The 23,082-nt window shown below is 43.0% G+C and overlaps 1 protein-coding gene across 19 annotated transcripts in view; it reads right to left on the bottom strand.

The window, feature by feature from the left end:
* The window catches only part of RCBTB2 (RCC1 and BTB domain containing protein 2), a 55,828-nt gene extending 35,877 nt beyond the window's left edge, over positions 1-19,951 (bottom strand). For 14 of the 19 annotated variants that reach the window (XM_012184446.5, XM_042254700.2, XM_012184441.5 and 11 more), the window contains exon 1: positions 7,205-7,316. The gene's annotated coding sequence lies outside the window, so the exon portion shown is untranslated. Of the gene's footprint in view, positions 1-1,487; positions 6,800-6,848; positions 7,317-17,844; positions 17,925-19,776 lie in introns of those variants that run through there. The other 5 variants (XM_042254697.2, XM_042254691.2, XM_042254692.2 and 2 more) reach the window with 3 other exon arrangements.
* Positions 19,952-23,082: the final 3,131 nt, after the last annotated feature.

The raw sequence follows: 23,082 nt of genomic DNA on the forward strand, positions 1-23,082 counted from the left end.
AAAAATAGTTTTTATGCATTTCCTCACTTTGTTGAAATGTAATGAAAGAACAATGTTATTATGGAATTTTAACATACTGATATTTTGCCTTGCAATATAAAAAGAAATAGAATAAGTACCTTTTCCAGCCAGAAGCTCCTGCCACTGACATCTGCCTTCAGGGGCTCCAAACAAGACACTCAAGAGCCAATGTTCCAAGTTTTTGTAAGAGTAATTTTCTTTTTTTCCACCAAACTACATGGCATGTGGGGTCTTAGCTCCCTGACCAGGAATCAAACCTATGGCCCCTGCAGTGGAAGCACAGAGTCCTAACCACTGGACCACCGGAGAATTCCCACAAGAGTAACTTCCAAAACCAAATATATATCAACTTAGGTAATCTTTTGCATGACATTTCCTACTTTGGCTGTTTCTCTAAACTTGTAGAGTTCAATAATTTATTTCTAAACTATCCCTGTTTGGGATAGATTAACTTCTTTCTGTACATACTGTATTTTGAGAGTTTTATCTGTACTTTTAATAATAACACAGTTAAAGATCAGTGGACAGGACGACAGTCCTTCAGTAAAACTGAACACAATAAACATACCCATTCTTAATCCTCTTGAAGATAAATAATTCATTTATCTGTTCAAAGCATATAATAAGCAATCTCTACATGTTATTACTGGTAACCAGTATTATTCAGTGTTTGTTAATATGGCAATGTATCATATTACTTGATAATACCTCTGACCTAATTAGTTAAACTGATAAATGGGCATTCATTTGCCTAATTCATTCAAAAGATATTGATTTAGTGCCTGCAGTAGGCACTAAATTGAAAGCAAATATGTAAAAAAATAAAAATAACATGGAGCAAAAGGATATCCAGCTCATAGCTGCCTGTGTCAATATTACCCCAGCCCAGTAGTAAGCATGGGCCTTAAGCACTAATAAACTAGACACACCATCTATCAGAGAATGCATTTTCCATGGAAATTGTTATTGTGCAGTTAATTAGAAGCTCCTAAATGCCGGTATCTGTTCTCTAGAAGTGATCCCAGAAGAAAATGAAAAATAAGAAAATTATTTTTTTGTAGAGAAAGCCTCAAAGCTCAGTTGGTAAAGAATCTGCCGGCAATGCAGGAGACCCTGGTTCAATTCCTGGGTTGGGAAGATCCCCTGAAGAAGGGAAAGGCTACCCACTCCAGTATTCTGGCCTGGAGAATTCCATGGAGAAGTCCATGGGGTCACAAAGAGTCAGACATGACTGAGAATAAGCCCAGTGTCATATATTTTCAAAATTCAACTTCACAGTATGAAATCAACTCTAAAGCTATGCTTGAGAAACTTAATACATAAAAAAGTTTTCTTGCAATACAACGCTCAATGCTTTTTTAACAAATTTGCCTATCTGGGCAACACAGCTGATGATGCTTTTATAATCGAAGAAACAGGGCATGAAGGAAAACCAATGTCTTTTAAGACACCAGCATACAGCTTACAGTATCAGTGTGTCGATGAGCTCCAGACCAAGTAAATGTCAATGCAGTAATGATGCTGCCGACCCGCATGCTGACCTGAGCCCTTAAATGGCATGTCATCTGAAACTTAGAAATAATATAAGTATGTATAAATGTAATATAAGGTAATTAAACATGATCCCAATAATCCCTTGCCAAAAAGAATGGTAGGCATAACTTACCTCCACTTGAATGAGGTATCATAAATCAATGACAAATGACAGTAAGATCCCTCCCTATAAAACTGCCAACTAAAGTGGGTCAATTATAGACAGGATGGACAAGACTGAAAAACTAAAAGCCCAACTAAAACCAAAGCACAACTTCAAAGGGAATGGTATTGCCACATGTTTATGAAAAATAGCAAAATAACTTATGAAACATAGAAACATAGTTGCCATTTTAATGATTTCATTGTAGTTTCCAAATTTCACTAAGAGTGATGAAGCAGACCTTCAATCCAAAGCAAACCTGCATTTAGTTAGAAGAGATTACCAAGCTCATCAGCACTGATCTTTTCAGAGAAGCACAGCAAAAGTGCCACTTTCAAATATGAAAAATCATCAACATAAACTATACAAATATTTTTAGATTGTGGCTCAAGATGGTAAAGAATCTGCCCACAATGCAGGAGACCTGGGTTTGATCTCTGGGTCAGGAAGACCTCCTGGAGAAGGGAATGGCTACCACGCCAGTATTCTTGCTTGGAGAATTCCATGGAAAGAGGAGCCAGACTCGGACACGACTGAGCAACTAACACTTTCACTTTCACACACTAGCTAAAATGAACAGGTACTTGAGACATTTGTAAATCCATTTGAAGTTTAGATCCTTATAGATCTAATATAATTTTTTTAAGCTCTTAACACAGCTATTAAATAGCATTTTGTTAAAAAATCTCTGCCCCACAATGTAACTTCAACATGGCAGCCCCTTGGCCTTGGCTCATTTCCATTTGCAATTCACACTGTTCAGTCAAATACACTCAGCATAACACAGAATATATTGTAATGTGATCACAATTCATGATTTATTCACATACTATCATCCACTGGTACATGTCAGCTCAGAATGTCTTCCATGGGGACATATACATACTCGATATGAGTTCAGGTTACATCAGCAAGGCTGAGATATATAAAAGGTACACTCTAACGTCAGATTAATGCTGAAAAAAACTATTATGTCTTAAATTCCCTGGAGACTTTCACATTAAGATGAGCTCGCCAAGTGAATCACACAAATGTCCCTTCTGAATAATGAAAGCAAGGAGGATCCTACCAGCCTTCTATTGAAGGACACTATGAATATCCCTTTAGAGAAGGAAGTTTATCTGCTCCTTTTAAGTAAATATCCTCATTTAGGGCTTCCCTGGTGGCCCAGTGGTTAAGAATCCACTTGCCAATGCAGCAGACACAGGTTCGATCCCTGGTCCGGAAAGATCCCACATGCCAAGGACAACTCAGCCTGTGTGTCACAACTACTGAAGCCTGTGTGCCTAGTAAGAGAAACCACTATGGGAAGCCTGAGCACTGTAACAAAGAATAGCCATTGCACAACAGTGAAGACCTGTGCAGCCAAAAACAAACAGGCAAACATATTTTAAAAAAAGAAAAAAAACCTCATTCAGCCCTCCATGTTCAGCTTTGAACAGGAGTCCCTGATGTCACACTACAACCCTGATCATTCCATTCCATTCCATAATTCCATTCCCCTTCAAAGAGATTCTCAAATCTTTCCTGGTCAGTTCTGATTTACAGGAAGTCAATTTCAGTAAACCTCAAAGGTAACAGCATCCTCAGTTCAGTTCAGTGGCTCAGTCGTGTCCAACTCTTTGCGACCCCATGAATTGCAGCACGCCAGGCCTCCCTGTCCATCACCAACTCCCAGAGTTCACTCAGAGTCTTTTCCAATGAGTCAACTCTTCACATGAGGTGGCCAAAGGACTGGAGTTTCAGCTTCAGCATCATTCCTTCCAAAGAAATCCCAGGGCTAATCTCCTTCAGAATGGACTGGTTGGATCTCTTTGCAGTCCAGGGGACTCTCAAGAGTCTTCTCCAACACCACAGTTCAAAAGCATCAATTCTTCGGCGCTCAGCCTTCTTCACAGTCCAACTCTCACATCCATACATGACTACTAGAAAAACCATAGCCTTGACTAGACGGACCTTAGTTGGCAAAGTAATGTCTCTGCTTTTGAACATGCTATCTAGGTTGGTCATAACTTTTCTTCCAAGGAGTAAGCGTCTTTTAATTTCATGGCTGCAATCACCATCTGCAGTGATTTTGGAGCCCAAAAAAATAAAGTCTGACACTGTTTCCCCATCTATTTCCCATGAAGTGATGGGACCGGATGCCATGATCTTCATTTTCTGAATGTTGAGCTTTAAGCCAACTTTTTCACTCTCCTCTTTCACTTTCATCAAGAGGCTTTTTAGTTCCTCTTCACTTTCTGCCATAAGGGTGGTGTCACCCGCATATCTGAGGTTCCTGGGGGCATTTTAATTTCACTTTAGCCATGTGATAAATCCAAAATTAGATATGACAAACTCCTAGAGTCATCAGCAAATCCCCTGGGTACTCTACATTTATAGTTTTAGATTAATACCTTTTGATGTTTAAACACAGTGTTTGTAATCCACTTAAGTAAAGGACCCAAAGGGAAAAACACTTCACTTTCTAAAACTGTTCCTCTCCATCAGCCTCTTTCTCTAAGCATCCTTTAATTATGTACTGCAATTTGGCCAGGCTTGTCTGGTTCATTGAGAAACCTCTAAGAGCAATAATTTAGTACCTTAAAGCATGACATCATATCAGGTGACTCTTCAACACAGTTTCAAATAAAGAAAATCAATGACTACTCATACAAAACAACTTCACCTGGTCATCCATAGTCAGAGGGACATCAAGAAACAATTGCAAAGTGTAGTAAAATGTGAAGAGAATACACATTTTTCCTCCACCCATCTGTAGTATTTGTTTGGCTCATCTTATCCATTTAAGAGCCCAGTCTCTTCATCTGATGTGCTGCATTAAACTGTAGAACTATGAATATTGTGAAGTTTTTGGAAAAGATATTTTTTCATCTATCACAAAGGAAAGTTACATTAGCCACAATGGACATGCTGTGGGGTCCCATGAAACACACAGTAGAGAATGGTGGGGAGAAAGTTTTCCCAGAAAGATAATTCAATTCTAAAAACCAGTTTTCCACCATGAACGTCACCTTCAGTTTATCCTTCAGACTTACCATAACCACGCTGTTTAAAATTGCAACCCACATCTAAATTCTCACTTCCCTTTCTCTGCTCTCCTTTTTTTCATTTTTGTATAGCACTTACAATTTTCTAACACAATAAATAATTAAATATGTTTGTTGTTAATCATTCTCTGATAGAATTTAAGCTTCAGAGGAAAGAGATCTTTGTCTATTTTGTTCACTGACATACTCTAAACACCTAAGACAATCTTAACTAGTCACTCAAAAAATGTTTTTTGAATGAATGAATGAATCCACATTGCGACTTTAGTATAACAATATTCTACAGCTAAATACCAATTTCATGTGCACAGTTAACAAAATCTACTGGGACTTCCCTAGTGGCCCAGTGGCTAAGACTCCATGCTCTCAATGAAGGGGGCCCATGTTCCATCCTTTGTCAGGGAAGTAGATTTCACCGGTCTCCACTAAGAGATCACATTCTGCAACAAAGATCTCACATGCAGCAACAAAGACAGACGATTCCGAGTGACACAACCGAGACCCAGGGCAGACAAACTAATAAATAAATGTTGAAAAAAAAAAAAAAAAAAGAGTGATAAGTGCTACAAAGCCAAATAGAGGATTAAAAAAAAAAGCCTAAGGCGATGGAGAGTGAGAGAAGTGCCTTTTTAGATGAGGTAGTCACCTTTGAAGTGATGGCAATTAATTTGAGATCCAATTAATGAAGTTCAGTGCCATGCAGATTTGGGCAGAGGGGTTAAGTGAACTTTGAACATGGAGGAAATGCACACTGCTGAGGGTGGAGGCAGGCTTCTTCGTAAGTCCAGAAACAACAGTAAGGCCTGTGCAAAATGAGCGGAGTGTGCAAGAACGTGGTATCCATTCCTTTTGCGTGCATGGGTGCTACGTCCCTTCAGTCCTGTCAGACTCTGTGCCCCTATGGACTGTAGCGAGCCAGGCTCCTCCTTCCATGGGATTCTCCAGGCAAGAATCCTGGAGTGGACTGCCATTTCCTTTTCCTTCCCCACCCAGGTATGGAACCAGGGTCTCTTGGGTCTCCTGCACTGGCACATGGATTCTTTACCACCAGCGCCACATGGGACGCCCCCTATTGCTTTTACCCACACTTAATAACGTGTATATCGCCTAACGCCCTGGAAAAGAGAGATTACATTTCACCTAGAGTACTCAGATTCTCTGATAGTAAATGCTTCTATTCCAGCCTCCGAATAGCTGTATCAGCACATCATATCAGATTACAAGGCACACGGCAATAGTTAAAAATCATTCCAAGAACAGCCACAGGAGTCACGAAACTGACCTAAGTACCACTGACCAAGAAGGTGCAAAGTCAAGTAGGAACGTAGTACTAGCAAGGTGCAAAGCTAGGAGCCTCAATAAACATCAAACAGTGATTGTCACTTCCTAGTCTGGGGGAAAGATCTTTGTGGCAAAGCACTGTTTGAGAACGCTACACCCTTTTACTCAGCTCTGACAAAGATTAAGTAGCCAAGCGCAGTACCAGTCAGTTCTCCCACATGTGTTTTGTTACAGTCCTGGGCTCGAACTGCTCAGACCTATTATGTAATTTCCCAAAGAACAAAAAGCAAAAAGTTCCCTTTGAACTCGCCTTCCAACTCAGGCAGGAAGTTCTTTCTCCACCTGGGCGGAGCACTTGGAAAGTTTTCAGCGTCTCAAAAAATCTCTGCTTCCAGGGCAAGTATCTTCCAGCTTAAAATAAAGACTGAAGGCTATTTCTCCCCATCCCCCCACAGCAGTTCCCAAACAGCTTGGCCTAGCTTTTAGTCAGACTTCCTGCACTATCCCTTGACATCAGGACCAAATGTTGGCAAAGTGAGTTCAGCGCACGGGTTCGGGCCCGGAAGCTGCGGGAAAGAGATGCACAGGACGGGAACCCAGAATTGAGGCGACGCAAACGAAAACCGCAGCTTCAAGGAGGTGCGGAGAGCGGGAAAGGAAGGCGAAGCCCCGAGGCAGTTGCCTCACCCGCGCTGGCCTAAGGAGGAGAAGCCTCCAGGCGGGTGACGGGCCCTGGCGAGACGCCACACGCGACCCTCGCGAGGCCGCGCCACTTCCGCCAGCGACTCACGCATGCGCACCTCACGCCGCCTCGGTCCGAGACCTGGGTCGGGGTACGATCCCTGGGCCGTGCGCCCTGCCGCCGCCCGCGGCTGTGCCCACGCACGCCGACACCTGGGCCCTAGTACCCGGCAAGAGTGTCGCCCCCGAGCCCCGCGCCCAGGCCTCGCCGGAGGACTTGCGCACGCGCAGAGACGCCTCAGCAAGCGGCCCCGGGCGGGGCTCTCGCCCCAGGGGCTTCTCTCACAGCTGCCGCGCCCCGAGGTCGGGCAGCGGGGGCGGGGAGAGGTGGCTTCCCGCTGGGGGGATCTGCGAGGGGCCGGATTCGAGCCCGGCGCCCCCTTCTGACTTCCTGCGCCATCCCCTCTGCCCTTACCTCAACGCAGGCCCGAACCACATCCGCTCAGCCTCCCGGGTCGCCGTTACTGCTTGGTCGGGGGACCGGCGCAACGACCAGCTGGCGCCTCCCCCAGAAGCAGCCGGGCCTCGGCGGGATGAGCCCGGATGCCCGATCGCCGAGGGAAGAGGAGGGGAGCGAACCCGAGGGGAGGGGAGGGGGCCGGGCGATGGCGCCTCGCCCCTCCTCCCCGCTGCCCCCCTGCCGCCCCCGCCCCCTTTCTCGCCTGTGAACGGACCCCTAGGACTGGGCACCGGCCATCCCGCTGTGTGCACCTCTGCCCTTTTCTCAGGGATTCCCCTGTGGACGCACTCCACCTTCTCCAGGCTTCTGGTCCCCAAAGTCTTGGGACTTCGGAGATGCCTGACCCGGAAGGATGAGGCGCACAAAAGATGCTGGGGCAACCTCTTGTACAGTCCCACTCCCCAAACCAGTGCTGGCTTTTCGGCTGGTGGTCCCTCCATCAGGGAGTTCAGATCACTTCCACACACGGTTTCCCTGTTTCCCTTCACTGCTGTGGAGCTGAAGTCCTGTACCTTTCTAATCCAAAGGCCGAAATAATGAGTGATGGGAGCTGAGGCGGTGACCTGGGTTACAGGTTACGTTGGTTCCTTTGGAACAACCGCGATCTCCGTTTATTGATCTGCAATCATGTCTTGTATTACACTGCACTTCTCTTGGTCTTCGTAGATTTTCGTAAAATGCATCACAGCTTTGTGTGTGTGTTGTTAGTCGCTCAGTCGTTTCCAACTCTGCCACCCCATGGACTGCAGCCGGGCAGGTTCTTCTGTCCATGGGATTCTCCAGGCAAGAATACTGGGGTGGGTTGCCATTCCCTTCTCCAGGGGATCTTCCCCACCCAGGGATTGAACCCAGGTCTCCTGCACTGCAGGCAGATTCACAGCTTTGTAATCACAGCTTTATAATGTGCAATAATTTCTTCCACCTTGCTACAGTGACGTTGGGTCTAAGTGGGTTTTGGTATTGATAAAATGCGCTGTAACTGATGTTGTTAAGCTGTTCCTATGACGTAAACTGATTTCTTTTACACTGGTTTTTTAACACAGATTTTGAGGTAGGAGATAGATGGGCTCCAGGTTGGAAATGTACAGTCACCCTTCTGCTTGCAGTTTTTGAGATAAGAGATAGATGGGCTCCAGTTGAGGAATTTACAGCCAACAAAAACAGAATACATAGCCAGTCTTTGTCTCTCACCTCAGGGGAATAATCATGGCAAGGACAAAGAAAGGGGAAAAAAAAAAAAAACAAAAAACCAAACCCTGTCTGATAAGGGAGCCCTATCTGATAAGGGAGACAACTGCACATGTGCAGAAAGGCTCCTTGGAGTCAAAAGTCAGAGGCTAAGTTCCAGGCCATAATGAGTCTTGCTCCTCCCAGAAGCCTTCACTTCAGAAATCCATCTTGGCTAGGGTGTGCATGGGCACCCCAGGGGAGGGTCCTGAGACAAATTAACTAGGGGGGACAGAGCAAGGTGACTGGCCTGAGGGAAGATGAAGACCTGGAAAACTGCCCCTTAATGAAGGATTTAAGCTTCCAAAAGGCGTGATTCTTTCTCTCAGCTCCCCATGTACCTTTCCGAATGTATTTTTCTTTTCAATAAACTTTTTACTTTACTCTTTACCTTCTGCCTCCTCATCTGAATTTGTTCTTGACTAGGCAGGCAAGACTAGGGACTTTTAGCCCTAACTCCTGGCTCCTGTGGTCCAGTGATTAGGACTCCCGGTTTGGGAAACTAAGACCTTGCTTCCAGCCATCGCTCACTGCTGTTTGCTTGCAAGCTGCCACTTACTGCTACATGCATCTGAAACGTTTGACAGAGGTTCGAAGTTCAAATGATTTACCAAAAGCAGCATAGCCGCATGGAGTAACTGAGATTTCAACTCAGAATGACCATGTCAGTCTTTTGTGTGGTTTGGCTTTTGTCATTGAAGAAGCATCATTCTGGAACATCTAGCCACTTTTATGGCAGGTGCTATAGTTGGCAGGCGTTATGTCTATCATCAGATAATAGTCCTCTGAGCCCCATGGGTCTTGCATTTATTTGATGTTATGGGATATGAGCTGAGCAGAAGCCTTACATGCATGACGACATTGCATAAGACAAAGTCTCCCCACCCCACCCCACCAAACAACTAGTTATCCTTTGGCTTGCTTTTTTTGGCTGCACTGCTCAGCTTGTGGTATTTTAGTTCCCTGACCAGAGGTTGAACCCAGGCCCTGGCAGTGAGAGCCCAACATCTTAACCACATTCCATGCCCTGGAATGCTGGGGAATTCCCCCTTTTGGCCTTTTGATATAAACTAATAAAACTGTAAGTGAAAGTTCAGCTTGGAATTTTGATTTGAAAAGGATAATCAAAAGGAACTCCTTCAAGAGTGTTTATCTAAGGGGGAGGGTGTCCAGATGAGGTGGGGTTATCACTTAAACTTACCTTCCATATACAATTACTTGTGATGTTTCTATCTCGCTAGATTGTGAAACTCTTGAGGGCATAAGAAAGAAAGTGAAGTCGCTCAGTTGTGTCCAGCTCTTTGCAACCCCATGGACTGTAGCCCACCAAGCTCCTCCATCCATGGAATTTTCCAGGCAAGAGTACTGGAGCGAATTGACATTTCCTTCTCCAGGGGATCATCCTGACTTAGGGATCGAACCCAGGTCTCCTGCACTGCAGGCAGACGCTTTACCGTCTGAGCCACCAGAGAAACACCCTTGAGGGCATAGATCTTGCCTTATTATGTATGTGTCACAAAATGCTTAAGAATTGTTTGTGGAATCAAATTACCCTTGATTATGTGCCTTTTACTTCTCTGTAGCTCAAATGGTCAGGGAAGGCAATGGCATCCCACTCCAGTACTCTTGTCTGGAAAATCCTGCGGACAGAGGAGCCTCGTAGGCTGCAGTCCATGGGGTCGCTAAGAGTTGGATATGACTGAGCGACTTCACTTTCACTTTTCACTTTCCTGCATTGGAGAAGGAAATGGCAACCCACTCCAGTGTTCTTGCCTGGAGAATCCCAGGGACGGGGGAGCCTGGTGGGCTGCCATCTATGGGGTCGCACAGAGTCAGACATGACTGAAGTGACTTAGCAGCAGCAGCAGCAGCTCAAACGGTAAAGAATCTGCCTGAGAGGCAAGAGACCAGGATTTGATCCCTGAGTTGGGAAGTTCCTCTGGAGAAGGGAATGGCAGTCCACTCCAGTATTCTTGCCTGGAGAATTCCATGGATGGAGAAGCCTGGCAGGCTACAGTTAATTGGGTTCCAAAGAGTCAGACACGACTGAGCGACTAACACAGTATGTGCCTTTGGGTCCTCAAATATGCTTTGCTACTACATGAAAAGACCTAAGCATAAACATGAATCCATAGTCTACTTTCATTTGGGATGGTTTGTGCCAGTTCTCCTGGACCTGATAGCCTGGTTAGACACACCTCTTAAGTGTTCTGTTCAGTTCAGTTGCTCAGTCCTGTCCAACTTTTTGCGACCCCATGGACTGCAGCAAACCAGGCTTCCCTGTCCATCACCAACTCCTGGAGTTCACCCAAACCCATGTCCATTGAGTCGGTGATTCCATCCAACCATCTCATCCTCTGTTGTCCCTTCTTCTCCTGCCTTCAATCTTTCCCAGCATCAGGGTCTTTTCCAATGAGTCAGTTCTTCCATCAGGTGGCCAAAGTATTAGAGTTTCAGCTTCAGCATCAGTCCTTCCAATGAATATTCAGGACTGATTTCCTTTACTATTGACTGGTTGGATCTCCTTGCAGTCCAAAGGACTCTCAGGAGTCTTCTCCAACACCACAGTTCAAAAGTATCAATTCTTCGGTGCTCAGCTTTGTTTATAGTCCAACTCTCACATCCATATATGACTACTGGAAAAACCATAGCCTTGACTAGATGGACCTTTGTTGGCAAGGTTATGTCTTTGCTTTTTAGTATGCTGTCTAGGTTGGTCATAGCTTTTCTTCCAAGGAGGAATTGTCTTTTAATTTCATGGCTGCAGTCACCATCTGCAATGATTTTGAAGCCCAAAAAACTAAAGTCTCTCACTGTTTCCGTTATTTCCCCATCTATTTGCCATGAAGTGTTGGGACTGGATGCCATGATCTTAGTTTTCCGAATGTTGAGTTTTAAAGCAACTTTTTCACTCTACTCTTTCACTTTCATCAAGAGGCTATTTGGTTCTTCTTTGCTTTCTGCCATAAGGGTGGTATCATCTGTATATCTGAGGTTATTGATATTTCTCCTAGCAATCTTGATTCCAGCTTGTGTTTCATCTAGCCTGGCATTTCTCATGATGTACTCTGCATATAAGTTAAATAAGTAGGGTGACAATATTCAGCCTTGATGTACTCCTTTCCCAATTTGGAACCAGTCTGTTGTTCCATGTCCAGTTCTAACTGTTGTTTCTTGACCTGCATACAGATTTCTCAGGAGGCAGGTCAGATGGTCTGGTATTCCCATCTCTTGAAGAATTTTCCACAGTTTGTTGTGATCCACGCAGTCAAAGGCTTTGGCATAGTCTTAAGTGTGATTGATGCTAATCCGAAAATGCTTTAAGTCATGGTGTTGTTTTTTTTTTTTAATACCTGATCAACCAATTTTCTCCCTCCTGCTTTCCTTGTCGCATATTAGCACAACACTGAGTCTTCATTAAAAATCACTTATTTTTCTGTTCAGGAAAGGACTTTTCCTTTGATTACCCCCAAAGCTAAAATTCATCATTAAACAAATTTAGAGTTGACTCACGAAACAGGAATTCTTTCTTACTCAAACACTCACTGTTTCCTGCCTCTTTTCCCCCATATCCCGAGTATATTTAAGTCATTTTAAGGGATTCAGGGACTTCCCAGGTGGCACTAATGGTAAAGAACCACCTGCTAGTGCAGTAGACTTGATTAGCAGTAGGTTCGATCCCTGGGTGGGAAAGATCCCCTGGAGGAGGGTTCGGCAACCACTCCAGTATTCTTGCCTGGAGAATCTCCATGGACAGAGGAGCCTGGCGGGCTACAGTCCATAGGGAGGCAAAGAGTCAGACATGACTGAAGCAACTTAGAACACATGCAAGGGATTTGAGTCACTGTTTAGAAAGCAAAATTATAGAAAAACAAAAAACAAAAAAAACCTTTCATATGGACTGTCATGCAGAATTTACAAATCAACCTATGTAACAATCCTTTCTCTGCAGAAATAATACTGCTGACAAATTAGTAATTAATTTTTAAAAGATAGGGTATTTTTAAAATAAGATACATATGTCTTTAAAGTCTTGAAGATTTTAGTCCTGAGATTATTCCTAAATGATGAAAAAATAAAAGACAGTTTATAGTAGAGACCGTCTGTGATTTCAGGCACTGAAATATATCGCTAATGGGGAATTTGATGTTAAGATGAGATTACTGCAAGAATGATTAGAACAGAGGATTCAATAAGTGTTGGTTATAGCATTTACTCCTATAATATAAAGTAGGAAATTTCCTGCAACAAATCTGACACCTAGAGCACTTGGATTGTGGAAAGAAATTGTTAGAATACCTCTATTTTTGTCTAAATTAAGAAATCAAACTTTACTAGTATTTAACAAGGAGATTGATAATAGTGCCTATTTTTGGTGGTCCTAGTACATGATCAAAAACGTGTAGAGGGCTTCCTTGGTGGCTCAGTGGTGAAGAATCTATCTTCCAATGCAGAAGACACAGCTTCAATCCCTGATCTGGGAAAATCCCATATCCAGCAGAACAACTAAACCCACGTGCCACACTATTGAAGCCTGTGCACCCTAGACCCCGTGTCCACAAGATAAGCGGCCACAAAGAGAAGCCTGCACTCTGCAACTGCAGAGTAGCTCCTGCTTGCCGCAAGTAGAGAAAAGCCCAAAAGAAGACCCAACACAGCCAGAATTAAAGACGTCAAATCATTGAATATGTAGAGACCAACTTCCTTAGAGTACCATTAGCTCTGTAGGCAGGCATCTGATTTCACCACATGTTTTGAATCTGTATAATATTTTAAATGGGCTTCCTAAGTGGCACAATGGTAAAGAATCTGCCTGTCAATGCAGGAGACACAAGAGATGCACGTTTGATACCTGGATCAGGAAGATCCCCCAGAGAAGGGAATGGCAAACCGCTCCAGTATTCTTGGCTGGAGAACACCATGGCAGAGGAGCCTGGTAGGCTAGAGTCCATGGAGTCGCAAAGAGTTGGACATGACTGAGTAACTAACACTTTCTCTTTCTCAGAACTTTAGGTTTTTTCCAGAAGTCTGGTTAGAAGAGTTGAACTCAGTGTGACAGTGGGGTGGGCTTAAAGGGAGAAGAAAAGATGAATTTGAGATTTTGAGAAAATATTGGTTAACTTATTTCTCTATAAGAATAGGTCAAAAGACTGCAGTATAGTGTAAACATGGCTTTTTTGTGCACTGGGAAACCATGGAATGCATGTGGCTCACTTTATTGCAATTTTTGCTTTATTGTGATGATCTGGGACCTAACTTCCAAGGTATGCCTGGGTGGGTTGCATGTTTTTTGGTTTCTCATTGCATATAAGGGTTGTGTTTGTACCATACTGTTGTCTATTAAGCATGCAAAAGTATTATGTCTAAAAATGTACATACCTTAAATAAAAAAGGACAAAAACTCCTAGATCTCATCTGAGCCTTCAGTGAGTCATAATCTCTTCCTCGTGGAGGGTTTGAAATATTGTGAAAATTACCAAAATGTGACACAGAGGCACAAAATGAGCAAATGCTGCTGGAAAAACAAGTGGTGCCAAAAGAGTCGCTCAACACAGAGTCGCCACAAACCTTCAATTTATAAAAAAAACAAAACAAAACAAAAAACAAGATATCTGCAAAAGCACCATAAAGGTGTAGTGTGATTTTAAAAACAGGCCAAAGGAATAGGGTGTGTTTATATCTTTGATATGATTCAATCATTATATTCATTTTTGATAAAAAGAAATTTTAGTAAAAGGCTACATGCACACACTGAAAACTAACTTTATGTTTAATGGTGAAATCCTAATAGCATGTCCGTTAAATATAGTAATAAAGCAATGGTTACAATTAGATAAGAAAGTAAAGTAAGGAACTGAAGTGTGAAAAGTGACCTCATGGACTGTAGCACGCCACGATCCTCTGTCTTTCACTATGTCCTGGAGTTTGCTCAAATTTACATCCGTTGAGTCAATGACGCTATTTAACCATCTCATCCTTTCAGTTCAGTTCAGTCGCTCAGTCGTGTCCGACTCTTTGCGATCCCATGAATCGCAGCACGCCAGGCCTCCCTGTCCATCACCAACTCCCGAAGTTCATTCAGATTCACATCCATCGAGTCAGTGATGCCATCCAGCCATCTCATCCTCTGTCGTTCCCTTCTCCTCCTGCCCCCAATCCCTCCCAGCATCAAAGTCTTTTCCAATGAGTCAACTCTTCATATGAGGTGGCCAAAGTATTGGAGTTTCAGCATCATACCTTCAAAAGAAATCCCAGGGCTGGTCTCCTTCAAATGGACTGGTTGGATCTCCTTGCAGTCCAGGGGAATCTCAAGAGTCTTCTCCAACACCACAGTTCAAAAGCATCAATTCTTGGGCGCTCAGCCTTCTTCACAGTCCAACTCTCACATCCATACATGACTACTGGGAAAACCATAGCCTTGACTAGATGGACCTTAGTCGGCCAAGTAATGTCTCTGCTTTTGAATATGCTGTCTAGGTTGGTCATAACTTTTCTTCCAAGGAGTAAGCATCTTTTAATTTCATGGCTGCAGTCACCATCTGCAGTGATTTTTGGAGCCCCCCAAAATAAAATCTGACACTGTTTCCACTGTTTCCCCATCTATTTCCCATGAAGTGATGGGACTGGATGCCATGATCTTCATTTTCTGAATGATGAGCTTTAAGCCAACTTTCACTCTCCTCTTTCACTTTCATCAAGAGGCTTTTTAGTTCCTCTTTACTTTCTGCCATAAGGATGGTGTCATCTGCATATCTGAGGTTATTGATATTTTTCCTGGCAATCTTGATTCCAGCTTGTGTTTCTTCCAGCCCAGTGTTTCTCATGATGTACTCTGCATATAAGTTAAATAAGCAGGGTGACAAAATACAGCCCTGACGTACTCCTTTTCCTATTTGGAACCAGTCTGTTGTTCCATGTTCAGTTCTAACTGTTGCTTCCTGACCTGCATACAGATTTCTCAAGAGGCAGGTCAGGTGGTCTGTATTCCCATCTCTTTCAGAATTTCCACAGTTTATTGTGATCCACATGGTCAAAGGCTTTGGCATAGTCAATAAAGCAGAAATAGATGTTTTTCTGGAACTCTCTTGCTTTTTCCATGATCCAGTGGATGTTGGCAATTTGATCTCTGGTTCCTCTGCCTTTTCTAAAACCAGCTTGAACATCAGGAAGTTCACGGTTCACATATTGCTGAAGCCTGGCTTGGAGAATTTTGAGCATTACTTTACTAGCGTGTGAGATGAGTGCAATTGTGTGGTAGTTTGAGCATTATTTGGCCTTGCCTTTCTTTGGAATTGGAATGAAAACTGACCTTTTCCAGTCCTGTGGCCACTGCTGAGTTTTCCAAATTTGCTGGCATATTGAGTTCAGCACTTTCCCAGCATCATCTTTCAGGATTTGAAATAGCTCAACTGGAATGCCATCACCTCCACTAGCTTTGCATTCCAGGATGTCTGGCTCTAGATAAGTGATTATACCATCGTGATTATCCGGGTCGTGAAGATCTTTTTTTGTACAGTTCTTCTGTGTATTCTTGCCACCTCTTCTTAATATCTTCTGCTTCTGTTGGGTCCATACCATTTCTGTCCTTTATCAAGCCCATCTTTGCATGAAATATTCCCTTGGTATCTCTAATTTTCTTGAAGAGATCTCTAGTCTTTCCCATTCTGTTCTTTTCCTCTATTTCTTTGCATTGATCACTGAAGAAGGCTTTCTTACCTCTTCTTGCTGTTCTCTGGAACTCTGCATTCAGATGCTTATATCTTTCCTTTTCTCCTTTGCTTTTCGCTTCTCTTCTTTTCACAGCTATTTGTAAGGCCTCCCCAGACTGCCCTCTTTTCCTTTTGCCTTCAATCTTACCCAGCATCAGGGTCTTTTCCCAATGAGTCAGCTCTTTGCATCACGTGGCCAAAGTGTTGGAGCTTCAGCTTCAGCATCAGTCCTTCCAATGAATAGTCAAGGTTGACTTCCTTCAGGACTGACTGGTTTGATCTTCTTGCAGTCCAACGATTTCCCAGGTGGCTCAGTGGTAAAGAATCTTTCTGTCAGTGCAGGAGACCCAGGAAACATGGGTTCGATCCCTGGGTCAGGAAGATCCCCTGGAGGAGGAAATGGCAACCTACTCCAGTATTCTTGCCTGGAAAATTCCATGGACAGAGGAGCCTGGAGGGCTGCAGTCCATGGGGTCAAATAGAGTTGTACATGTCTGAGTGACTAAGCATTCACACACTTGGAATTATGTTCATTTAAATATTGAGGTAAATATTAAGAGAGGTTATCTCTGAGTGGTGAGATGGTGAATTTCCAATTTACTCCTTATATATTTCTGTGAAGTTTGAGGTTTAGATTTTGATGTGAATAATAAACTTTTTTAAAAAGTGTGACTCTGAGCAACTCTCATTTATCTCATGTTATTTGTAATGATTTTGCTTCAAATAAACATATTTCATCAGAAAAATTCTTTTTATAAGACCCCATAACTGGCATCACATGATTTTTCTCCATGCCATAATCATTGGACAGGAAATGTTTTGATTCTGGAATAACATTTCCTGATAAACATTTGTTGGAGACTTTTAAGCATTTCCTGATCTTTTTTTTTTCCTTTGTGTATCTTATCATTATAATTAACAATACTCTGTAGCCCAGGGGGACATAGTTATCCTACTGGAGGAAAAAAAAAAACTTTGAGAAAAACATGTGTTTTATTAGAGAGACATTTCGCAGTCACCAAGAGAATAAAATTGGCACAATTTTCACTTAGTGGTAAAAATAATAAGTAGCCTACATGTAAGAAATTTGTATTCGTTTGGCACCTTTAATTCTCCCAAGAAATTACATTAAAGCCGAAAAGATGTTAAAATCTTTTTGGTTTTAAGAATATTCTTGCCCTCCAGAGTAAAATGGAAGAAGAGCCTTTTTCCTTTAGTTAATTACCCTTTGCGTGGCTGATTCCACCGGGCCTTCAACACAGGGAGCCAGGGCCATGCTGACTATGACAGTGGACAAAGGAATTGAATCCACATGTATCTATGACCCCCGTGCTGTGCTCTCTGTGTTACCATAGATGTTGTGGCAAATTCAGTGAACAAGATAACCTTGCTCTCACAGACCTCGCGAGCTAGTGCAGACACCATGAAGGCATGCGGGGAGACAAGCTGGAGGCGAATCTAGAAAGGCAGTTCCTTGAGGTCACGGATGAATTTTTAACTGAGATCAGATATGGTCTGGGGGATGGCATGAAGGGGTAGATAAATGTAGGGGGACGGATTGAGAAGCGCCCCTGGAGTCTAGGGGAGATGATGCAAGCATGAATTTGAGAGGTCATTTGGGGATGGAGAGGAGAAAAGAGGGATTAAGCAAACACTTACATTCTATGGTCTCTGGGGTCATTTCTCCCTTGTTCCCTCTTGACACCATGGAGCCTTTGGCAGAGCTGAATTTACTTCATCTGTGGGAAGGGTAACAGAGAGCAAGCATTTTCCCATCCATCCTCAGGTCGGAGCTCTAAAGGAGAAGCAGCTTGTTCCTGGCAGACAGCATGGAAGTGGTGAAACTCTGAGCCAGGTTATCTGCAGATATCTGCAATAGATCCACCTCATCACCTGATGATTCACAGTAGAAATCACCTCCCCGCAGACACAGGGATGTGGCCCTGACCCTAGGACAAATACAGCAGGCCATCTATCCAAGGAGCATATTATAGCCTTGGTGTCTTCTCCCTGTCCTGCCCTGAGTCTCCAGTGAGGTGATGTTGCTCATACCCTCCCTGGGAGCATTCTTATAGCTTCATGATGGGCCTGATCGTCTGGGGTCTTCCTATACCACTGGCTCTTCACTCAAATTGCCTTTTAGGGGACAGGTTATTCTGAAATCTGGTCAGAGGTTAGACAAGGCCTCCCTAAGTCTTTTCTGGGCTTCCCTGGTGACTCACCGGTAAAAAAAAAATCCGCCTGCCAACGCAGGAGACACCAGTTGGATCCCTGGGTAGGAAAGATCCCCTGGAGAAGGAAATGGCAACCCACTCCAGTATTTTTGCCTGGAGAATCCCATGGACAGAGGAGTCTGGTGGGCTACAGTCCATGGGGTCACAAAAGAGTCAGACACGACTGAGCGACTAAAACAACAAACAAGGCTTCAACAGCAGGGACTCAAAACTGACCTTACCACAGCAGTCAGAGTCAGTGCGCCCCTGGAGAAAATATTGTAGCAAATTTGGAAGAAAGGCTGAGATTGTCTTCCCGCCAAGCCATTCAGGATTCAGGATCTCAGGTCTACTTTGGGTCAAGAATGCCATCCCCTCTGGTAAAAACACAAGGCATGGGTCAGTGGTGGGAGAGTTTAAGAGTCCCACCTAGAAGTAAGGTTGTGGAGACTGTATTATTTAGTACCAGTGTCAATTTAATCCTCTTCCCTTCTGAGATTTCTATCTAGTGTGCTAGTTCCTAGCTCAGGTTTAGGACCTCAGATCCAAGTTACTAGAGAAAACATGGAAACCAATTCATGATCTCATTTTGCAGGGCCTGGTGTGATATTTCCAAGGCTTGATACCATAGTCTGACCTGATGATCTCAAATATATCATAGTGAAATGAAGAACACAATGAAATTTCTAACTTTTTTTTTAGCTTTTCTAAAAATTGAAAATACGTAATATTCCATTACATAAGTCTCAGGTGTACACCACTGTGATTATATTCTGTATCCACAACAGAGAGACACTACCAAAGGTCTACTTTCCATCCATCACCATACACCTGACCCCCTTCACCCATTTTCTGACTTTTTGCACATTGAAATAAAATTACCCATGTAATGGGCTGTGATAAGGCCACCTTCAGGGTTCCTAAAATTAAAATTAGGAGAGAGGTTTGTAGGAAAATTCTGGCGCTATTCCCTGGATCTGCTCAGTCTGGGTTATGGATGAATTTCTGAACCCTTGTCTCAACATCACCAAACCGAATGGCTATCTGTCCCTTCCCCAGTGGACTCCTGCAGTGCGGGAGATCCGGGTTCAACCTCTGGGTCAGGAAGATCCTCTGGAGAAGGGAATGGCAACCCACTCCAGTATTCTTGCCTGGGAAATCCCATGGACAGAGAAGCCTGGCGTGCTACAGTCCCTGGGGTTGCAAAGAGTCAAAAGGAGAAATGAACAGTGAAGCTTTAGGCAAATTAGAAGTCAGTTGTTAGTGGTTAACAACAGGGTGCAAAAGAAGCAGGAGATACATCAAGAAACTAGGAATTTGTGGCGCCATGCTGCCTGCCTCTGGCTTTGCCCAGTGATCTCGGGAACTCCCTTCTCACCTCAACCCACTTCTAACTCCGATCTCTTCTGCTCTTCTCTCTAATTAGGATTTGACAGTAGCTCTTCTCTGGCTCAGCTCTGGGCTTCAGTGTCCTTTTGGTCTCTCAACACTCATTTCTGACAGCAGTGCTGACTCTTGTGACCTCCATCTGTGACCAAGCTCTGTCACCTACTAAATTCATCAGAATGTCAGGCCCTGGTTTAACCAGTCTTCCTGGTTCTCTTGACCTCAAATTCTCCTTCCCTTTCCTTTCCACATTTGGGGCCACTCAAACTAGCTCACAGCTCAGACATGACTCCCGCGTCGCCCTAAAAGCTCAGAGAAATTGCTGCCCCAAATAGACAATCCTGAGAAAGCCCACAGCTTCCCTATTTTGGTTTGAAGATGATTGTTCTGATGGGCTTCCATGGTGGTGGTAGTGGTAAAGAATCTGCCTGCCAGTGCAGGAGGCATAGAGATATGGGTTCAATCCCTGGGTCAACACAGCTGAAGTGACTTACCACGCACAGGCACATATGGTAGGGAACACATAGTGAATTTTAGATATAAAGAAATAAAATTAATTCACATTTGTGGTATTGTTGCACTTTCTCTTTATATCACTAAGAACCAGAGGACATATTTTTAAAATCTCATGTATGCATCGCTGACCTCGTGAGCGAAGAAAAGAAGAGGAACAATAAAAGTGAATTTGCCAATCTTAATCTTTGCTGAAAATAAGCTTAGGATTGATATGATATACATAGGAATTTCTAGAAACAAGTGGAGAGTGTTGTAATAAAGATTTTCAGTTAATGGTGGCAGTTGGTGGTTTAGTCCCTAAGTCATGTCCGACTCTTTGCGATCTCATGGACTGTAGCCCACCAGTCTCCTTGGCCCATGGGATTTCCCAGGCAAGAATACTGGAGTGGGTTGCCATTTCCTTTGTTTCAATTAATAACATCTATTTCTTTTCTACCTCTGGAGATTTTTCGGTCTTCTACATAGAATTATTTACTCTCTTCTCTTTGGATTAATATCCAGTAATGGATCACCTAGTAAATATGAAATAAACTGAAATAAGTAAGGGACTAGAATAGTACAGTGAACATCTGTAACTTGGGGCCACACAGAGCCTATTTTCTTGTCTAATAATGCTCCGGTTTCCTTCAGAGGAACCACTACTTTCAGTATGAGCATAAACCATACAGTTCTCAATGAATCCTTCCACCATCTTCAAAAATCTCTGAATTTTTGAAACACTTCTAGTTATTTTTATGCATAGATCCTCGATCTGAAAGATGAAGATTTTCACCTGAATGTGTTTGTGATCATACCATAAATACTATAGCATGGGCTTTTCACTTAATATTTTATTTTAGGGGTTTATCCATGGTGAATCATATTGGTTTAGTTCACTCATTTTAGCTCCTGTATAATACTCAGTTTTATACATTTATTAACTTGAACCATATCCAAATGGCTGAATAGCAGCAGTTTCATGCGCTTCAACTAGATATCACAACTATCTATTTTCCAATGATGAATATTTAAATTATTTTCAACATTGCATTATTACAAACAATGATGTGATGAAAATCCATTTAAATGCCTCCCTAAATACTGTGCAAAATTTTCTCATGGTTATGTACTAAAAATTAGGATTGATGGATTTAGGGTATGTGAAAAAAATGAAGTGAAAGTGTTAGTTGCTCAGTCGTGTCCATCTCTGTCTTTTTTGCAACCACGTGGGCTGTAGCCCTCCAGGCTCCTCTGTCCATGGAATTCTCTAGGCAAGAACACTGGAGTGGGTTGCCATTTCCTTCTCCAGGGGATTTTCCCGACCTAGGAATCAATCCCAGGTCTGTTGCAGTACAGGCGGATTCTTTACCATCTGAGCCACCAGGGAAGACCGTTATGGTACGTGAAGTGAAGTGAAGTTGCTCAGTCGTGTCCGACTCTTTGCGACCCTGTGGACTGTAGCCTACCAGGCTTCTCTGTCCATGGGATTCTCCAGGCAAGAATACTGGAGTGGGTTACCATTTCCTTCTCCAGGGGATCTTCCCGACCCAGGGATTGAACCTGGGTCTCCCACATTGCAGGCAGATGCTTTAACCTCTGAGCCACCAGGGAAACAACTGTAATTTATCAGATAATGCAAAATTATTTTTCAAAGTGTTTGCGTCAGTTTCTCATCAGTTTGACAAGACTAAATGAAATGTCCTCATCTTGACCAGCACTTGGTATTGTGAAAATTCTTGCCAGTCTGACAGGCCTAAAAAGATATTTCCTTGTTCTAATATGCATTTCCTTGATTACTGATCAGTTGGAACATCTTTTTGTATTTATGTTAATACATTTCTTTGAATTTACTCTTTTAGCATCCCCAATTATCCAACTGTTATTTGACTTTTCCTCTTGATTTTTAGAAATTCTTCATATAGTTTGACTGTTGAATCATTGTTAGACATGCATTTTAAGTGTCTTCTCCAAATCTCTGACCTTTCGATATCATGTGTTACATTTAAATTTAAATATTCAAATTTAGTTTAAGTGTATTTTTAAAATTTAAATATCTTGTTTTAAATTTGAAAATACTCAGATTTAATTATACTTCCTTTATGATTTGTGGTTTCTTTTATAGAAATACATTCTACCTTGTGGTCACAAAGATGTTCTCTTAATTAATCTTCTGTAAGTTTTAGAGCTTTGCTTTGCATATTAGAGTCTTTCAGTTCAGTTCAGTGGCTCAGTCATATCTGACTTTCCATGACCCCATGGACTGCAGCTCACCAGGCCTCCCTGTCCATCACCAACTTCTGGAGCTTACTCAGACTCATGTCCATCAAGTCGATGATGTCATCCAACCGTCTCATCCTGTTTTTCCTTTCTCCTCCTCTGTTTTCCTCTTCTCCTCCCGCCTTCAATCTTTTCCAGCATCAGGGTCTTTTCTAAGGAGTCAGTTCTTTGCATCAGGTAGCCGAAGTATTGGAGTTTCAGCTTCAGCGTCAGTTCTTCCAATGAATATTCAGGACTGATTTCCTTTACGATTGATTGGTTGGATCTCCTTGTAGTCCAAAGGACTCTCAAGAGTCTTCTCCAACACCACATTTCAAAAGCATCAGTTCTTCGGTGCTCAGCTTTGTTTATAGTCCAACTCTCACATCCACACATGACTACTGGAAAAGCCATAGCCTTGACTAGATGGACCTTTGTTGGCAAAGTAATGTCTCTGCTTTTTAGTATGCTGTCTAGGTTGGTCATAGCTTTTCTTCCAAGGAGAAAGCGTCTTTTAATTTCATGGCTGCAGTCACCATCCGCAATG

The sequence above is a fragment of the Ovis aries genome, chromosome 10, assembly GCF_016772045.2.
Source record: "Ovis aries strain OAR_USU_Benz2616 breed Rambouillet chromosome 10, ARS-UI_Ramb_v3.0, whole genome shotgun sequence".
Classification (NCBI taxonomy): Eukaryota; Metazoa; Chordata; class Mammalia; order Artiodactyla; family Bovidae; genus Ovis; species Ovis aries.